We start from the raw sequence: 21,559 nt of genomic DNA on the forward strand, positions 1-21,559 counted from the left end.
TAGGCTCAGCGGCCATGGCTCACGGGCCCAGCCGCTCCACGGCATGTGGGATCTTCCCGGACCGGTGCACGAACCCGTGTCCCCTGAATCGGCAGGTGGACTCTCAACCACTGTGCCACCAGGGAAGCCCAAATTGCTGTTTTTATTCATCATAGCTGTCAATATTAAGAAATAAAATTAGGATTTCAGGATAAGTCTTGTATTAGGAAATTAATATGTAAAATGAGATACCTTAATTTCAGAGGCTATATTTCAGTGACATAAGATAATTAGGGAAAATAGACATCAACATAAAATTCTCAGAGCAGTTAATAATTGTATTCTTCTTACACGTTTGTTAGACATACAATAGAAAATACAGACATCTGCTTTTCCCTGTTTTACAGAGGAGGTATCACAAGCTTAAAGAGGAAGATTGATTGATATCAGCTGGTGAGGTGGCAAAGTAGGGTCTCGTCCTAAATACATTGGACTTGAGAAGCACAAACATTGCTGTCTCTGGTAATGCTGCATCTGATGTTTTCATACAAGGAAGCAATTTTTAAAAACACAAATTCAAAAATATACATGCACCCCAGTGTTCACAACAGCGTTATGTATAATAGTCAAGGTACGGAGGCAACCCAAGTGTCCATAAACAGATGATGAATGGATAAAGAAGCTGTGGAATGTATATACAATGGAATACTACTCAGCCATAAAAAACAATAAAATTCTGCCATTTGCAGCAACTCAGATGGACCTAGAGAGTATTATGCTTAGTGAAATAAGTCAGACAGAGGAAGACAGATACTATATGTTATCACTTATGTGTGGAATCTAAAAAATAAATGTCTATAACAAAACAAACAGACTCACAGGTATAGAAGACAAATTAGTGGTTACTGGTGGGGAGAGGGAAAAGGGGAGGGGCAAGATAGGGTTATGGGATTAAGAGGTACAAACTACTGTGTATAAAATAGATGAGCAGCAAGGATAGATTGTACAGCACAGGGAAATATAGCCATTATTTTATAATAACTAGGTGGAGTATAATCTATAAAAATACTGAACCATGATGCTGTACACCTGAAACTAATATAATACTATAAATCAATTATACTTCAATACAAAAAAAGGAAACAATTTCTTTGAAGGGCTGAGAGGTTTGGATAGGTATCAAGTGTTCCTGTTAGTTCATTTGTTTCCTTATTTAGTCATATTTCTCAAAGGAATACATTTGATACCATGTATAGCTGGCTATGTTTCTTATAGTCTTTCTCTTGAGTCACAACCCTTCAAGAATGCCACATAGTGAAAAACAGTTTGGGATAGATTTTCGTGTGGTAGAAAATGAGTGTGCTTTGGGAAACCACTCTGCTCGTGTGACTCTGAGTCAGCAGCAGGCTCTCAGCTGGGAGCCTGCACTTACGGTTTGGCATGAGCACCTCTTTTCTTGAGTATCTACTAGTAATAAAAATTTCAATATTAATGCCAATTCAGTGCTTTTTATAAATGTATGAAATCCCTTAAAATTAAGCCCTCTGAGTTCATTTCCACCCTGATATACATATTTTCCTTTATTCTATATGATCTTTTTTCTAAAAAGCTAAAAAAATATGTTGGAATATGTTGTTCTTTCATACCCGTATCCGATTTTTTACCTTGTAGATTGGTCAGTGGTCAGTGTTTTTTTTTTGTCTCAGTAGTGTCTATATTTTTAACCTTGTAGTTGTTTGACTTATTATAGGTTTTCTAGGAAATTTTTTGTTGTTTTAAATGAATTTCAGAATGGTTCTCTTTTGACTTTGTCCCTTATCTTAATGGCATCCTATTATTTTCCTTATCTAATTTAGTGTATTATTGTCATCCTTGCACTACAGCATTTGTTGTAAGAGGTAATCTGAGCGGCATTGTGTTTCCCTATTCTCTTGCTTGGCTAAATGACTGTGAGAGAGGCAGTGGACTCCAGGCTCCAGGAGGGCAGAGACCATGTCAGCTTTACTCACTGTACACTGTGTCTTGCACAGCAGGTGATACATAGTAGGCACACAGTACAGAAGTACACGAGGGTGTGTCTAAGCACAGATAGAGCAGAAGGAACCTTGGGGTCATAGGTCACTGTAGCCTGAGTCATCAGCGTATTGTTTGGGGTGTGGAGCACAAGAAAAGGAGGAGAGGGAAGATTCAGCCAGGATTTTAGAAGTATGTGGAGAAACGAGTAATAGTGATAACAGTATTTTTTTTCTTTTTTAGCATTTTAACCTTTTTATTTTTAATTTTTATTTTTTTATACAGCAGGTTCTTATTAGTCATCAGTTTTGTACACATCTCAGTGTATACATGTCAATCCCAATCTCCCAATTCATTCCACCCCCACCTCCACCCCACGCCACTTTCCCCCTCTTGGTGTCCATACATTTGTTCTTTACATCTGTGTCTCTACTTCTGCCCTGCAAACTGGTTCATCTGTACCATTTTTCTAGGTTCCACATACATGCGTTAATATACGTTATTTGTTTATCTCTTTCTGACTTACTTCACTCTGTATGACAGTCTCTAGATCCATCCACGTCTCTACAAATGACCCAATTTCATTCTTTTTCATGGCTGAGTAACATTCCATTGTATATATGTACCATATCTTCTTTATCCATTAGTCTGTTGATGGACACTTAGGTTGCTTCCATGAACTGACTATTGTAAATAGTGCTGCAGTGAACATTGGGGTGCATGTGTCTTCTTGAGTTATGGTTTTCTCTGGGTATATGCCCAGTAGTGTGATTGCTGGATCATATGGTAATTCTATTTTTAGTTTTTTAAGAAACCTCCATACTGTTCTCCATAGTGGCTGTATCAATTTACATTCCCACCAACAGTGCAAGAGGCTTCCCTTTTCTCCACACCCTCTTGAGTATTTGTTGTTTGTAGATTTTCTATTGATACCCATTCTAACTGGTGTGAGCTGATACCTCATTGTAGTTTTGATTTGCATTTCTCTAATAATTAGTGATGTTGAACATCTTTTCATGTGCTTCTTGGCCATTTGTATGTCTTCTTTGGAGAAATGTCTATTTAGGTCTTCTGCCCATTTTTGGATTGGGATTTTTTTTTTTTTTAATATTGAGCTGCATGAGCTGTTTATGTATTTTGGAGATTAATCCTTTGTCCGTTGATTTGTTTGAAAATATTTTCTCCCATTCTGAGGGTTGTCTTTTCGTCTTGTTTATGGTTTCCTTTGCTGTGCAAAAGCTTTGAAGTTTCATTAGGTCCCATTTGTTTATTTTTGTTTTTATTTCCATTACTCTAGGAGGTGTCTCAGAAAGGATCTTGCTGTGATTTATGTCAGAGAGTGTTCTTCCTATGTTTTTCTGTAAGAGTTTTATAGTGTCTGGTCTTACATTTAGGTCTCTAATCCATTTTGAGTTTATTTTTGTGTATGGTGTTAGGGAGGGTTCTAATTTCATTCTTTTACATGTAGCTGTCCAGTTTTCCCAGTACCACTTACTGAAGAGACTGTCTTTTCTCTATTGTATATCCTTGCCTCCTTTGTCATAGATTAGTTGACCACAGGTGTGTGGGTTTATCTCTGGGCTTTCTATCCTGTTCCATTGATCTATGTTTCTGTTTTTGTGCCAGTACCATATTGTCTTGGTTACTGTAGCTTTGTAGTACAGTCTGAAGTCTGGGAGTCTGATTCTTCCAGCTCCATTTTTTTTCCCTCAAGACTGCTTTGGCTATTCGGGGTCTTTTGTGTCTCCATACAAATTTTAAGATTTTTTGTTCTAGTTCCGTAAAAAATGCCATTGGTAATTTGATAGCGATAGCATTGCATCTGTAGATTGCTTTGGGTAGTATAGTCATTTTCACAATATTGATTCTTCCAATTCAGGAACATGGTATATCACTCCATCTGTTGATATCATCTTTAATTTCTTTCATCAGTGTCTTCTTATAGTTTTCTGAGTACAGGTCTTTTACCTCCTTAGGTAGGTTTATTCCTAGGTATTTTATTCTTTTTGTTGCAGTGGTAAATGGGAGAGTTCCCTTAATTTCTTTTTCAGATTTTTCATCATTAGTGTATAGGAATGCAAGAGATTTCTGTGCATTAATTTTGTATCCTGCAACTTTACCAAATTCGTTGATTAGCTCTAGTAGTTTTCTGGTGGCATCTTTAGGATTCTGTTTTTTTTTTTTTTTACGGTACGCGGGCCTCTCACTGCTGTGGCCTCTCCCGCTGTGGAGTACAGGCTCCAGACGCGCAGGCTCAGCGGCCACGGCTCACGGGCCCAGCTCTCTGCGGCATGTGGGATCTTCCCGGACCGGGGCACGAACCCGTGTCCCCTGCATCGGCAGGCGGACTCTTAACCACTGTGCCACCAGGGAAGCCCAGGATTCTTTATGTATAGTATCATGTCATCTGCAGTGACAGTTTTACTTCTTCTTTTCCAATTTGTATTCCTCTTATTTCTTTTTCTTCTCTGATTGCCATGGCTAGGACTTCCAAAACTTCATTGAATAATAGTGGCTAGAGTGGACATCCTTGTCTTGTTCCTGATCTTAGAGGAAATGCTTTCAGTTTTTCACCATTGAGAATGATGTTTGCTGTGGGTTTGTTGTATATGGCCTTTATTATGTTGAGGTAGGTTTCCTCTATGCCCACTTTCTGGAGAGTTTTTATCATAAATAGGTGTTGAATTTTGTCAAAAACTTTTTCTGCATCTATTGAGATGATCATATGGTTTTTATTCTTCAGTTTGTTAATATGGTGTATCACATTGATTGATCTGCGTACACTGAAGAATCCTTGCATCCCTGGAATAAATCCCACTTCATCATGATGTTTTAATGTGTTGTTGGATTCCGTTTGCTAGTATTTTCTTCAGGATTTTTGCATCTGTATTCATCAGTTATATTGGTCTGTAATTTTCTTTATTCTTTTTTTTTCTTTTTGATAGTATGTGGGCCTCTCACTGTTGTGGCCTCGCCTGTTGCGGAGCACAGGCTCTGGACTTGCAGGCTCAGCGGCCATGGCTCATGGGCCCAGCCGCTCCGCGGCATGTGGAATATTCCCGGACCGGGGCACGAACCTGTGTCCCCCGCATTGGCAGGCGGACTCTCAACCACTGCGCCACCAGGGAAGCCCTGTAATTTTCTTTTTGTGTAGTATCTTTGTCTGGTTTTGGTATCAGGGTGATGGTGGCCTCATAGAATGAGTTTGGGAGTGTTCCTTCCTCTGCAATTTTTTGGAAGAGTTTGAGAAGGATGGTGTTAGCTCTTCTCTAAATGTTTGATACAATTCACCTTTGAAGCCATCTGGTCCTGGACTTTTGTTTGTTGGAAGATTTTTAATCACAGTTTCAATTTCATTACTTGTGATTGGCGTGTTCATATATTCTGTTTCTTCCTGGTTCAGTCTTGGAAGGTTATACCTTTCTAAGAATTTGTTTGTTTCTTCCAGGTTGTCCATTTTATTGGCATAGAGTTGCTTGTAGTACTCTCTTAGGATGCTTTGTATTTCTGTGGTGTCTGTTGTAACTTCTCCTTTTCCATTTCTAATTTTATTGATTTGAGTCCTCTCCCTCTTTTTCTTGATGAGTCTGGCTAATGGTTTATCAATTTTGTTTATCTTCTCAAAGCACCAGTTTTTAATTGTATAGATCTTTGCTGTTGTTTTCATTGTTTCTGTTTCATTTATTTCTGCTCTGCTTTTTATGATTTCTTTCCTTCTGCTAACTTTGGGTTTTGTTTGTTCTTCCTTCTCTAGTTCCTTTAGGTGTAAGTTTAGATTGTTTATTTGAGATTTTTCTTGTTTCTTGAGGTAGGCTTGTATTGCTCTAAATTTCCCTCTTAGAACTGCTTTTGCTGCATCCCATAGGTTTTGGATTGTCGTGTGTTCATTGTCATTTGTCTCTACGTATTTTTTGATTTCCTCTTTGATTTCTAGAGTGAACTCTTGGTTGTTTAGTAACATATTGTTTAGCCTCCATGTGTTTGTGTTTCTTATGTTTTTTTTCCCTGTAATTCATTTCTAATCTCATAGTGTTGTGGTCAGAAGAGATGCTTGATATGATTTCACTTTTCTTAAATTTACTGACGCTTGATTTTGTGACCCAAGATGTGATCTATCCTGGAGAATGTTCCGTGCACACTTGAGAAGAAAGTGTAATCTGCTGTTTTTGGATGGAATGTCGTATAAATATCAATTAAATCTCACTGGTCTAGTGTATCATTTAAAACTTGTGTTTCCTTATTAATTTGATGATCTGTCCATTGGTGTAAATGAGGTGTTAAAGTCCCCCACTATTATTGTGTTACTGTCGATTTCATGTTTTATAGCTGTTAGCAGTTTCTTTATGTATTGAGGTGCTTCTATGTTGGGTGTATATATATTTATAATTGTTAAGTCTTCTTCTTGGATTAATCCCTTGATCATTATGTAGTGTCATTCCTTGTCTCTTGTAACATTCTTTATTTTAAAGTTTATTTTATCTGTATGAGTATTGCTACTCCAGCTTTCTTGATTTCCATTTGCACGGAATATCTTTTTCCGTCCCCTCACTTTCAGTCTGTATGTGTCCCTAGGTCTGAAGTGGGTCTCTTGTAGACAGCATATATATGGGTCTTTTTTTTGTATCTATTCAGCAAGCCTGTGTCTTTTGGTTGGAGCATTTAATCCCTTCATGTTTAAGGTAATTATCGATATGTATGTTCCTATGGCCATTTTCTTAATTGTTTCGGGTTTTTTTTTTCTTGCGGTACGCGGGCCTCTCACTGTTGTGGCCTCTTCTGTTGTGGAGCAACAGGCTCTGGACGCGCAGGCTCAGTGGCCATGGCTCACGGGTGCAGCCGCTCCGCGGCATGTGGGATCTTCCTGGACCGGGGCACGAACCCGTGTCCCCTGCATTGGCAGGCGGACTCTCAACCACTGCGCCACCAGGGAAGCCCTGGGTTTGTTTTTGTAGGTCCTTTTCTTCTCTTGTGTTTCCCACTAAGAGAAGTTCCTTTAGCATTTGTTGTATAGCTGGTTTGGTGGTGCTGAATTCTCTTAGCTTTTGCTTGTCTGTAAAGCTTTTGATTTCTCCATCGAATCTGAATGAGATCCTTGCAGGGTAGAGTAATCTTGCTTGTAGGTTCTTCCCTTTATTCACTTTAAGTATATCATGCCACTCCCTTCTGGCTTGTAGAGTTTCTGCTGAGAAATCAGTTGTTAACCTTATGGGAGTTCCCTTGTATGTTATTTGTCGTTTTTCCCTTGCTGCTTTCAATTATTTTTCTTTGTCTTTAATTTTTACCAATTTGATTACTATGTGTCTCGGCGTGTTTCTCCTTGGGTTTATCCTGTATGCGACTTGCTGCGCATCCTGGACTTGCGTGGCTATTTCCTTTCCCATGTTAGGGAAGTTTTTGACTATAATCTCTTAAAATATTTTCTTGGGTCCTTTCTCTCTCTTTTCTCCTTCTGGGACCCCTATAATGTGAGTGTTGTTGCGTTTAATATTTTTCCAGAGGTCTCTTAGGCTGTCTTCATTTCTTTTCATTCTTTTTTCTTTATTCTGTTCTGCAGCAGTGAATTCCACCATTCCATCTTCCAGGTCACTTATCTGTTCTTCTGCCTCAGTTATTCTGCTATTGATTCCTTCTAGTGTAGTTTTCATTTCAGTTATTGTATTGTTCATCTCTGTTTGTTTGTTCTTTAATTCTTCTAGGTCTTTGTTAAACATTTCTTGCATCTTCTCTATCTTTGCCTCCATTCTTTTTCCGAGGTCCTGCATCATCTTCATTATCATTATTCTGATTTCTTTTTCTGGAAGGTTGCCTGTCTCCACTTTATTTAGTTGTTTTTCTGGGGTTTTATCTTTTTCCTGCATCTGGTACATAGCCCTCTGCCCTTTCATCTTGTCTATCTTTCTGTGAATGTAGTTTTTGTTCCACAGCCTGCAGGATTGTAGTTCTTCTTGCTTCTGCCGTCTGCCCTCTGGCGGATAGGCTGTCTAAGAGGCTTGTGCAAGTTTCCTGATGGGAGGGACTGGTGGTGGGTAGAGCTGGTTGTTTTCTGGTGGGTAGAGCTCAGTAAAACTTTAATCCACTTGACTGTTGATGGGTGGGGCTGGGTCCCTCCCTGTTGGTTATTTGGCCTGAGGCGACCCAACACTGGAGCCTAGCCGGGCTCTTTGGTGGAGCTAATGGCGGACTCTGGTAGGGCTCATGCCAAGGAGTACTTTCCAGAACTTCTGCTGCCAGTGTCCTTGTCCTCACAGCCACCCCTGCCTCTGCAGGAGACCCTTCCAACACTAGCAGGTTTGTCTGGTTCAGTCTCGTATGGGGTCACTGCTCCTTCCCCTGGGTCCCGATGAGCACACTACTTTGTGTGTGCCCTCCAAGAATGGAGTCTCTGTTTCCCCCAGTTCTCTCGAAGTCTTGCAGTCAAATCCTGCTAGCCTTCAAAGTCTGATTCTCTTGGAATTCCTCCTCTGTTCCAGACCCCCAGGTTGGGAAGCCTGACGTGGGGCTCAGAACCTTCACTCCAGTGGATGGACTTCTGTGGTATGAGTGTTCTCCAGTTTGTGAGTCACCCACCCAGCAGCGATGGGATTTGATTTTATTGTGATTGCGCCCCTCCTCCCATCTCATTGTGGCTACTCCTTTGTCTCTGGATGTGGGGTATCTCTTTTGGTGAGTTCCAGTGTCTTCCTGTCGATGATTGTTCAGCAGTTAGTCATGATTCCTGTGCTCTCACAAGAGGGAGTGAGAGCACGTCCTTCTACTCTGCCATCTTGAACTCTGTGTGAAATTGAAATACTTCCAGTTGGAATCAGTTCTAAAACTGACTTGAGAGCGACCCCTCTTTAAGTCAGTTTCTGATTCATGAACCAACTCACCCAAGCTCAAGTTGACTTTGATGTTTAAAGAACTGTGATCCTTTTGAAGGTAGGGATTGTATTTTATTGATTTGACCAGGGACTAGTATCATACCTGATCCTGGTGAGCTGTCAGTAAAGTTCTGTTGAATACATGAATGAACAGAATATTATCAGAGGTTTAAAGAATATTTGAATAGGTTCAGAGCTCGATTCCCTTTTGTCTGTGTAAATACTATGAGATAAGTCCCAGAAAATTATTCAGGCAGAGTATCTCTTAAAACATCGTTTATGACAATAGCAATAACTATCCCGAAACACTCGTCATGAGCCTTAAGAGTACTGTTGTTTAACATAAGAATTATGCATGTCATGCTTTGCCAGTTTGAACTAAGACAGTGGGAAAATGATAGTGACATACTGGGCTGACAAGGAGGCAGTAAAATTGTTATCCTCATACATTGTTGGGGGTTTATAAAATGGTTAATCCTTTTAGAAAGCATTTAAAAGTATAAGAACCATCAAAACGTGTATAGTTTTGACTCAGTGTTATAATTTTTAGAATCTGATGAAGTAGTCCAAAGTAAGGCACTAGCTATACATAGAAAGATGTTAATTGTAGAATTATTTATCCAATTGAAGAATATTATAGTGTTAAACCTCAAGTAAGTTAATTATCTCTCTGCCTCAGTTTTCTTTTCTGTAAAATGGAGATAAAACAGTACCTTTCTCAAGTTGTTGTGAGAAATAAATGAAATTATATGTATATTAAAGTAGTATCTGGCATATATAAAGCACGCAAATTTAGCTGCTACTGCTGTTGTGTTTTATTATTATTGATGAGTAGTTCTCTCATTTCTTGGAGTCCTTTATGTCATTATGCTAGGCATTATGTTGGGTGAATGAGAGATAAGTAAATAAAAGTTGTGGTTCTTGTTTACAGGAAACTTAAAGTTCATCTGGTGGTGAATGTAATATATTTATAAATATTTTAATTACAGATCAGTATGTGTTAAGTGACACAAGAAAGTTACAAAGTACTGTGAGTGCTCTAATACAAGGAAGATTGCAGATTGCTTTGGCTTTGTTGCGATGGAGAAGTGACATTTTCACTGAGCTTTGAAGGATAAATAGGATTTTGAGAAGTAAAACTATGAGATGGTATTTCATGGGGTACATGAGCAAAGACAGAGATTGGAAAATAGATCATCTATGTGTGTAGTGGAATAGAATTTGGAGTAATAAAGCAGAGGAGAGAGGAAGAGTCCCCATGTTGGAATGGTTTGAATGCCAAGTTGAGTTTTTATTTTATTCATGTGACATTGCTAAGTGATGGCTTTTGTGACCTGATTAGAGCTATGTTTTAGGAAGATTGAATAACTGCAGAATGATTTGCTGGAGGAAGAAGAAATGGGAAGTGGGAAGACTATTTTTTCCTCCCCTCCCCTCCCCTCCCATCTCCTCCCCTCCCCTCCCCTCCCCTCCCATCTCCTCCCCTCCCCTCCCATCTCCTTCCCTCTCCCTCCCCTCCCCCTCCCCTCCCCTCCCCTCCCTTCCCTCCCTTCCCTTCCCTTCCCCTCCCTTCCTCTCCCCTCCCTTCCCCTCCCCTCCCTCCTTCCTTCCTTCCTTCCATCAAAAAATATTTGTGGTTCACTCCTGTGCGGTGTGTTATGTTTTGTATTGAGGATAGTAAACTTTATCATATTTATTGCTTGACCTGTGATTGTTAGTGGTGTTTCAGAACGTAGATGATGAAGACTGAAACTAGTGTGGTGTTTGTAGGAATGAAATATTAGATGTCAAATGCTTACAGAGGTGGCATGGCAGGCTTGATAATTTTGTATGTGGGGTAAGGGAGAGAGGTCCAAGTTAAAGACAACTTTTAGGTTTTAAACTTGAGTGACTTGGGGACTTACTGCACTTCTTGTTCCTAATGCACATTGGGAAATAAAGAGGGTGTGCTAGTGTATGTGGACAAGTGGGATTTTATATATGATTTATTTCGTTTGCATTGCCAGTGGAAAACTCAGTTGATTCCTTTTAGGAAGCAGTTAACAATGGGGAACTGGGACTTGGGGAGTAGGGAATAGGGGTGGCCAGAGATGTTAAGAATATAGATTTGTAATCATGTCTACAGAAGTGGTAGATAAAGCCTGAAGTGAATGAAACTGTCATGGGAGAATGTGGGTTTGTGTGTGCTCTTAGTAGGGGTGGGTCTGGAGCTGAATACTCTTCATTTTAAAAGAGTCACTTTATTCCTTAAAAAAATTATATATGCCCATTATAAAAAACCTGGTGGTATGGAGGGTATATCCAAAATCTTACTACTCAAAAGTAACTCATTAATATTCAGGAAGATCAGTCTAGACTTCTTTTTACGCATATTTGTAGGTAGTTAGAAATAATTTTGGAAATTACTATTTATTGAACAGTGTATTTTATTTCATACCATGACTGTCTTTAACAGTCCAAATCTCTCAGTTGTTTGTTTGTGATATGGAGTTCCTACAGCTGTAGCCCTGTATAGAGCTGGGAGGAGGTACACTCTTGGTGTGTTGCAAGAGCTTGCCTTGAGGGGCAGTGATCAAGGGAGGTGACAGGAATGTGACACATGGTGGAACTAGTTGGCCTCAGGGTTCCAAGTAGAGCTGTGGTATGGTAGATTAAAGATGACTGCACATTCTTTGCTGCTCTTTAAAGGAGGCATTTAAATTATACTAAGAAAAACTTTTTTCTGTCACATCATTAAAAACAGTTACTTCTGGTAGCACTTAGTGAATTTAAGTGGTATTTCAGGGTTAATTTGTATTATTAATATTATAAAAGCTAGATTGCTACTATTGCAATTCCTGTCTTTAAGGTATATCGCATAGATATATTTTCAAGAATATATTATTCATATATAGAAAATGTAAAATTAAAATCTGTAAAGAAATATTTTATGAACTTAATGGTGTCCAGTTATTTCCACTTGTATCATGCTGTTATATGCTCCCTTCTGAGTAGGGAAGAGTTTGATATTGTTGACTAGCTATAAATGGGGAGAATGTGCCTACAAGAATTAAACAACTTGGTTTAGGTATTGATATTTGATGGGGTTGGTAATCTGAAAGTCATATCTTAAGATAGTAATCTCAATCAGTATAACTGGCAAGTGGGACCTGCATCTTTAAAAACTTAAGTTTTATGCCCAGAATTAATTCTACAAACATTTTATGTGCAGGTGATATGTAGGAAATGAAGATTACAAAAAACAGTCCCTGCCCTGGAATTTATATAGTCTGAGAGGTGAGAGAAGAAATTTGTACGAACAAGGCAGAATGATTGTTGCCTGAAAAACTACAAAATGCTGTGGAGTCTCCAAGAGGGAAAAATCTATTTTAAAAAAAATTGTGTATGTCTTGTAAGTTTTTGGGAAAAAAATTTCAGGAAGAGTGGCATTTGAGTTGGATTTTAGAGAGATGGCTTGGTGTCAACAGGCTGAGCCTGGTTTGATGGATTAATGTGAGAACAACACAGGTGGAATAGTATGGAACATATTTGGAAAATGGCCAGTAGTGTGTGTTGGCAGTAATGTGGGGAATGAGGAGGATTAATTGGAGATGATGTTAAGGCTGATGTGCTAAGGAGTTTGTACTCTATTTTGTAGGCATTTGAAAACACTTGGAGGTATTTTATTTGAGCAGGAACTGATATCATTCAATTTGTATTTTAGGAAGGTTTCCTAGAGGGACTAAGAGATAATTAATGGTAGGTAGGAGCATGAACTGTGGAGCCTTCAGTACAGGGACACCTCCTGGCTCTGTCACTCTTGGTAATCTGATCAATCATGGGTTTACTCATCTGTAAAGTGGTGGTAATGATAGTACTTAGAGAGCTGTCGTGAGGCATAAATGACATTATGCAGTGGAGTGCTTACTACAGGGGTTAACACAGTAAATGCTCACAAAAAATATTTGCTACAGAAGACTATGATTTTGGAAAAGGGCAAAAGCTAGAGGTAGAAAGAACACACAGGAAAGAGGAAAGTCAGTCTGTACTAACCAACAAGGTAGTATAATATGCTGGGGCTTTTAAAAATTATGGAGATAACATTTTATTGCACTATTGAAAAGTCTTAATTGTGTTTGTTAGCTATATGTGTGCATGTGTTTAAAATAAGTTCTCTGAAAAGGCAGCTGGTTATATTAAATCTCGCCTGTCTTTGTATCAGAGTGACCTTAAGCCTGCATGAACGCACGGGTTAGTGACTTTTGTAGGTACGTGGTGTTGGCGGAACAGGAGATGATTAGTAAACCCAGCTGCCTGGGAAGTCATTGACTGAAGAAAGACCATCGCTGAAGTTTTCACTCAGTGCTTCCTCACTGTGCAGCTTTTTTTCTTACTGGGTCATGAGAAATGAGAAGAGGGTGGAAAAGAAAGGACACGAAAGGGCAAAGGCTCCATTACTTGGCTTTGTTGTTAGGAGTTATTCCTGAGAGGGTATAAAAGTTAGAAGGAAGAATCCTTTAACATAAAGGTGCTCTGTGTCCTCAAAGGGACTGTGAATAAATTCCGTGATTGTTTGGCCTTAAGATGAGAGATTAAGGGTGAATTGATTTTACCTAAGCTTATGGGAAGAGTTAGGATTAGTCAGAACTGTGATTGAGAAAATTGAAAGTTACCTTGAAACATCAAAGTCTTCGGGGTCAAATGCGACTCTGCTTTTTCTCCAGCTCATACCCACTGTATCAGCAAACTCTGTTGTCCCTACCCTCAAAATGGATCTTGGCTTGGGGCATTTCTCACTTCCTCCATTGCTCCCACCCTAGCTCAAAATCACCATTACCTCCTTGACTAGACCAAGGCAACAGCCCTAAACTGGTCTCCTTGTTTGATTTGTGTCCAGCTCAGTACTAGTCTTTATATGGCAGCTGGGTTAAACCTCTATAATATAAGCAAGGCCATATTCCTCTTTCACAGAAACCTCAGTAGATTCCTATTTCAGGTGTTCTTAGTACAACTTGGAAAGCCCTGCAAGGTCTGGCCCTATTTCTGAAGCCCTTTCTCCTGTCGCTCCACTGATAGATACTCTATTGCTTGGAAAGCCCTGCAAGGTCTGTCCCTATTTCTGAGGCCCTTTCTCCTGTCGCTCCACCGATACTCTATTGCACACCCTAGCCATCAAGCTGCTCTTGCCCCAGGGTCTTTGCACTTGTGGATCCCCCTGCCCAGATGGGCTTTCCACAGGTACCCACGTAATTCACTCAGTTTATTCAGGTCTCTGTTCACAGGTCACCTCCTCACGGAGGCTTCTCTGGTTACCTACTGTAAAGCAGGCGTTCTCCGTTCCCTTTAACAGGCTTTATGCACTTATCACTACCCAGCAAATACATCTTTTAAGAACATTTGTCTTCCCCATTAGGATATAAACTCCAAGAGAGCAGGGATTTTGTTTTTTGGAGTATTCCTACCAGCTAGGACTTAGTAAAATGGCCAGTAAATATTTGTTTAATGGATGAATGATTTATAAGCAAAAGGGGATTTATATTTCTTTAAATCTGAAATTTACTATTTTCATCAACATTTACTTATTATCAGCTATGTACTGGAGCAGGCAAAATGAAAATATGAAATATTTAAGAAAAGGAACAACTAGGGAACCATAGGATTATAATAGGATATCCACGCAGCTTTTGTTTAAGATCATACTTGGTGGTATAGAGGATATAGTCTTTAGAAGTTTCTTTCCCTCTAGCTGTAAATTATCTTTCTTATGACATTGTCTATGCTAAACTTGAGGGCTGACAAAAATTGTTTGATTCTTACAAGTTATTTAGTAGCTGACTGATTTTGTAACTCTCTGGTTAACAGTGTGGTCTTCATCGTGTGTGATTCTTTTCAGACATACAATTTTTTAGGTCTTATAGTATGTAGAAGTTTTTAATCTTAAAGTGAATTTCAGCTCTAGATCTTTTTGACAAAGTTTCAAACTCTCAGTTCCAAATATCAGAGAACTATGTTGAATTTAAATGGCTATTTAAATTCCATTTAAAGTGAGGGACTTCCCTGGTGGGGCAGTGGTTAAGAATCCGCCTGCCAGTGCAGGGGACACGGGTCCGAGCCCTGGTCCGGGAAGATCCCACATGCCATGGAGCAACTAAGCCTGTGCGCCACAACTACTGAGCCTGTGCTCTAGAGCCCGCAAGCCACAACTACTGAGCCCACGTGCCACAACTACTGAAGCCTGCGTGCCTAGAGCCAATGCTCTGCGACAGGAGAAGCCCCCGCAATGAGAACTCTGCACACCACAACGAAGAGTAGCCCCTGCTCGCTGCAACTACAGAAAGGCTGTGCGCAGTAACGAAGACCCAGCGCAGCCAAAGATAATAAAATGCATAAACTTATAAAAAAAAAATAAATAAAGGGATGAATGAACGGCTAAGTGAAAAACAAACGTTGCAAACACCAGAACGCTCTTTGGGATCATTAGGAAACCCAGCATGCCTTAGTGTATAAAACTAATGTAAGTCATACTTAAATTTGAATTCTTTCTTACTAGTATTATAATTTTGCACAAATTTTTTAACCTTTCTTGAGCCTGTTTACCTAATGAGTAAAATGGGTATAAAATTATCTAGCTACCATACAGGGTTGATGTATGAATTAAGAAGGTATTTGTATCATATAGTTTGTACGTAATAAATGGTAGATAATATTATATAATAGTATATGCATGGGGTGCTGTGAGTGCATATGTTTTTGTATTTTGATAGTTGTGATGTTTCTAATTTTCCAAAGCTATTCGACAGTATTAACTAACATATTTTAAATCTATCCAGTTGTCATGAAATCCAGTCAGTTTGTTTTACGCTTTTTATTTTAAAAAGCAGGTATATTTTGAATTAATGCGTTATTTAAAATAATATTAGATAGGGAGGGTGGAAGAGAGATGCAAGAGGGAGTAGATATGGGGATATATGTATATGTATAGCTGATTCACTTTGTTATACAGCAGAAACTAACACACCATTGTAAAGCAATTAGATTCCAATAAAGATGTTAAAGAAAAATAAAAAAAAATAATATAGTATTAGAAGTTATGAACATGAGAAAGTGACATAATTTCTGCTTTTAGAGATTAAAACATATTTAGGATCAATATTTTTGAAGCTCTGTAACTGTTTTTTAGTATATTTATTTATTTATTTACTTGGCACAACCAATTCCGGTTCCAGGTCAGAAGAATATTGATCAACAGATTAAAACGCGGCCAAGAAAAAACAAGAAAGATGGAAAGGAAAGCGCTGAGGAAATAGACAGACATGTTGAATGCAGGCGTTCAGGGCCTCCAAGGAGATCACTGAGTCCATGGAGGTCCCCAAGAAGATCCAGAAGTAGAAACCATCATCGGGAGGGCCATGGGTCTTCTAGTTTTGACCGAGAATTAGAAAGAGAGAAAGAACGCCGGCGACCAGAGCGTGAAGCCAAAGAAAGGGAAAAAGAAAGGCGAAGATCCCGAAATATTGATCGGGGGCTGGAAGGCAGGCACAGCAGGAGTAGGGAAAGACATAGAAGCCGTAGTCGAAGTTGTGATAAGAAAGGGGATAGAAGGGACAGGGATCGGGAAAGAGAGAAAGAAAATGAGAGAGGTAGAAGATGAGATCGTGACTGTGATAAGGAAAGAGGTAATGACTGTGAAAAGGAGAGGTCAAGAGAGCGGTCCAAGGAACGGAGAAGTAGCGGTGAGGTAGAAGAAAAGAAATATAAAGAAGACAAAGCTGATAGGCGGCATAGAGATGACAAAAAAGATTCCAAGAAAGAAAGCATTGGAGTAGAAGTAGAAATGTGGGGAAACGAAGTAGAATCAGTAGCAAAGAGAAATCAAGTAAACATAAAAATGAAAGTAAAGAAAAATCAAACGGAGTAGAAGTGACAGTCAAGGAAGAACTGACAGTGTTGAAAAATCAAGAAAACGGGAACATAGCCCCAGCAAAGAAAAATCTAGGAAGCGTAGCAGAAGCAAAGAACGTTCCCACAAACGAGATCACAGTGATAGTAAGGACCAGTCTGACAAACGTGATCACCGAAGGAGCCAAAGTACAGAACCAGAGAGCCAAGACAGCATCAAAGCAAAGAGGAGAGTGTGTGAAAATCTTTGGTAAAAGTGGATCACATTGAATCCTATAAATGTTGGATTAAATCTGCTTTTTTTTTTCCTCCCAAGTTGAGATGGTGCAGTAGTTACACATTCTTCAAGCTCCCTGTAGGCTGCATTTTCATTTCCTCTTTTGTGTAGGGAAGTGCCTTTGTAATCCCATTTATTGCATTGATGTTTTCACCCAACTGTTGAGTTTGATACATGATGCACAGATTATTCTTGCATTTTATTGTTTAATTGTTTTTGAGATGTACAGTCTGTACATATGTCCTGAAAATGTTTTAATTCCTTTGGCATGGTTGCCATGTTGGTCAAATTTGTATAAGGCAATAAACTGCCACTAATTCTATTTTTGTTTTGTAGGTGTCGGATTATGGTTTGGGTACTGAAGTTAGCATGGCTGCGCTTTTCATAATAGAATGCTAAAAACTTTGAAAATGGATCTTGGATGTCTATTATAGGAGAATTACATGCTTTCAGTGTACATGAAGGCAGCAGTTGTAGGATTCACATTCTTGTCCACTGTATATTATCTTGGAAGGCTCTTGTTAATATGTCAAACCTAATATTCTCCACAGTTAACTTTAGAGAGAATTTAGGAGAAGTTAGTTTCTGATGCAAAGGTTTCAGTTAGGCTGTGATTTGATCAAAAGTCCTTTTGGCATTCTACCTCAAAGGGACACTGTTAGTATGACTAAAATTTATTCACTAAGTTTTCCTTTTTTATTTGAAAAAATACATGACATGTAATCCTTTTCTTGAATTTTTCGGATTTTAAAGTACTGTATAAAAGGAGAAATTAATGTCTAAAGCCTAGCATTCTTGCAGCAGCCCTATACTAACGTGAAATTAGGAGAGGGTGGGGCAGATGGATAGAGAAATAGATGTAAGCCTCAAGCTTCCAAAGCATTTTTATAAATGGAAAACTTAAATTATGAAACAGCTTGATATAGTGTCCTTTTTTAAATTGAAAGCTTTTTTTTATTGATAATGAAGATTGCTGTTTGAGGTTTTAAACTTAATCTAGAACAGAGAAGTATTTAAAGTAATGCTATGCTGCATTATTTAAGATTATCAGCAAATTATTTGATAGATTATTCTTATGACTTGTATTCTGATTACAGAGAAGGATCATGAGTGTGGAATAAATACTGGATTAAATCCTTAAAAAAAAAATAAAATTATACTATGGTCATCTCATTGATGTTAGTGTAGGACCAGTGCACAGTATGGCTCAGTAAAATAAAATTACGTATTGAAGTTTTCAAGTAGCAGATTCCAGCTTTATTAGATAATCTTTTGATGCTTCTACAAGCTTTTTATGGTTAACATTTTGTGGTGTAGTTTTATTCCTTAGATGCTTTTTTAGCCTTCCATCTCTCAAGTGAGATAATTAGCTTCATTCCATGAAATACGGATTTTAATGAACCTATAGGCAGCAATAAGAAAAACATTATTTTTCCTGAGTCCTCTGAATATGAATTAAGAAGGCAATAAGATGTACCTAATAGACTTATAAAAACAGTGCTGCAGTAATGACTGATTTAAAAAAATCCAGTTATATACAGTTCATTTGTTATAACAGTTATGGCAATATTCTGGTCATTACCTATAGAATATATTTGACTTAGAAACTCGCTCTGAGTCTTCATATGCTACCCTCCTCTCCTCTCCAGCTGTGTAGAGAAATATAAAAATATATGGTTAATTAGAGTCAGTGGGTGAGAAAATGGAATAGACACTCAGGAATTAGGCAGTTAACTTGAAAGTTGCCTTAGAATAAGCTGAATGTACTGTGTAGGAATTTTGCAATTGTCATTAAGATTTGTGCAAATGTAAATGCAAATACTGGGTTCTTCTGATAGTTTGCTCTTTCAGGTACTGTACACGGGGTATACTGCTGGAGGCTACTGCAACAGAAGTACCGTTTGAGCTATAGTCTTCTACAAAAATATAGAGAACTGGAGAGTAGTAGCAGGGAAAGCAGTCCAGCAGGGAGCAACCAGTGTTTGCTTGGAGGAAGTCATTCGACAAAACTTGGCTAAAAAACAGGTTGCAACTGCAACATGCCTGCTTTATCTGTGTGAAATGATTTATCATTCTTTTATTTGATGTCTGCATATACAAATATAAAGGTGATCGGTCACCAGTGGTCACCTATTCTACATAGCAACTCACACGTTGTGTGTGAATGTCAGCAGTTATTCACCAGGCAGCGGCATGAAAAGGCTGGACTCAAACGTGTCATCTTTAAAGGAACCTCAGGTAGTAAGCATGGAAACCTTGCCCATTATAGCAAATCAGCAAAAGGTTATATTATTATTTTCAATTTGTGCATTAATACCTGCTGAATATTACATACACTGTACTGTCAAGTACAATAAATAAATATGTCATCACCATTTAGTGGTAATTCAAACCTAGCAAGAACTGATAACCAAAATCAGGAATATTTTGAAATACACTAGCCATTTTAGTTGATCTGTTATCTTAGCTGCTTTCAAATTCAATGAAAATTTCTGGGAAAACAAAAAAGAATAAGGATCTTGTAAGTAGAACCCTATTTTATTATTTGTATACATTTTTACTGAACTGGAATAAAACCAGCGATGGTAGGTTAGTAAGTCACAAACACTCTGTCGAGGTATAGCTGATGTCAGATGTGAGTTAAGTAGCTCTAAATGTCTTTGAAATTTCATATCTGTCCTAAGAATCCACATGACTTTTACAATGCCCACACCATAATGTATTTAAATTTATATAAATATAACAATGTTTAAAATTACCCCTCCCCTGAAGATGTGCCGTTTTAACTTTTTGTATTCCTTGGCACTTGTTATAGTACTTCCATTTTGAAAAGTAATGTGAAGATGGTAGGTTTTTGATTTAATTATCTGTTTTAAAATTTATTAGTTTGAAATGTCCCACACGAGGAAGTACAGTCACCATTTCACTTTTGAAGTCTGTGGTTGGGTGTACAGGCAGGTCATTTTAGATAAAAATACTCTTATCTAACACTAAAGAAAACCCCCACAATTCTTATCAAAAAAGCAAGTAAGGCCAGTTTTTAATTTCCAGTTAGAAAGGTGAACTATCTTACTAGTGATTCAAAAGATGGACATGAATCGATACTGGTTGTTGCTACACTTTTGGTAATAATAGATATAAATCTTTTTCAAGCAGAAGAAAATGTAAATAAGCCAATCTTATTTATATGTAGGTAAGATAACTAGCATTCAGGGAACTTCCCCGGTGGCCCAGTGGCTAAGACTCTGCGTTCCCAGTGCCGGGGGCCTGGACTGGGATCCCTGGTTTGATCCCTGGTCAGGGAACTAGACCCCGCATGCCTCAGCTGAGACCCGGTGCAGCCAAATAAATTAGTAAATATTAAAAAAAAGATATATAGCATTCAGAACATGAAAAGAGTTGTTAAAAAACCTTCAAATAAGATCTGTCAGAACCACTGAACAGTGCACTCTCTGTGAATGGTATTTTCATCATCCGGATTGCAAGTGTACACAGTTAAGATCAGAATAGCTATCTTGGAGTAGTTTCTCTTTGAAAAATGCCAGTGCTCTTCAGAATGTATTTGTTTTCCATTATAGTCTTCTTCTATGATTTTAAAATTTTAGAATTTATTTTTTGAATAGTACATTCAGATGTTCAAAATTCAAAGGAAATAACAGAGTTTATAATATTCACTCCTTGTGTCTCCATCTACAGATATTTTAAGCATCTGCAAGTATGAGTATAGTTATTTTACATGTATATGTTTTTCTTTTCCCTCCTTTAAGCAGAAATTCTAACCTACTGTATGTATTGTTCTGTACCTTGAAAACATTTTTTTTTTTTTTACATAATTCTGTATCATTATGTAAAGTGTCTCCCTCATGGTTCTTTTCTTAGGACTGCCTGGTATTTTCTTGAATGGCTGTATCCCATTTTTTTTAACCAGTGCCTGTTGTTATACTTTCAGATTGTTGCCTTATTGTCTTGACTCCATAAATATTTTAGTGTTGAAAATCATTTGTTTCATATTTTCAGGCAGAAATGTTTCGGAGTTATGAAAAGAATAAAGACTACTGGGAGCTAGGTGAGGAAGGGTGGTCCTCAGCTAGTTTTTGATTGTTAAAGAGTTCGTTTAAGGACTTTTAAAATCTGCTTTCATTCATGTCTGTACATAAATGATAGCATTCTATAGAAAGGGCTTAAAAAAAACTTGAACAGCCCCAGGCAACATTCAAGCATCCACTGGGAGAACCTTGTGTCATAGAGCCAGAGGTCTGGGTTTTTACTTCCATTGAATTGGAACTGTGGGCAAGCCCAAAATAATGAACTGACTATATCTTTTTTACTTTACTTTCTTTATATTGTTTTGTAATAATAATAACAATAAAGCCCTAGTTGTAAACAGTTTAGGCAGTGGTTCCTATATTCATTCTCTTGCTTTCCTTTTAATATAGTTTTATTGCATCTATATATTCCTAAGAATATTTTATTTTTAAAAAACTAGTTTTAAATTTTATAAAAAGATTATGATGCTCTGTCTGATCTCTAGAATTTCTTCCACTGCTAAAAT

The 21,559-nt window shown here is 38.1% G+C and overlaps 1 protein-coding gene and 1 pseudogene across 2 annotated transcripts in view; both read left to right on the plus strand.

Moving 5' to 3' along the window:
* Positions 1-21,559, plus strand: part of ARHGAP32 (Rho GTPase activating protein 32) — a 271,983-nt gene that overhangs the window by 30,597 nt on the left and 219,827 nt on the right. The gene's annotated exons all lie outside the window — the stretch shown is intronic.
* On the plus strand, positions 1,284-17,300 carry LOC116757666 (annotated as a pseudogene).

The sequence above is a fragment of the Phocoena sinus genome, chromosome 8 (assembly GCF_008692025.1).
Source record: "Phocoena sinus isolate mPhoSin1 chromosome 8, mPhoSin1.pri, whole genome shotgun sequence".
NCBI lineage: Eukaryota > Metazoa > Chordata > Mammalia > Artiodactyla > Phocoenidae > Phocoena > Phocoena sinus.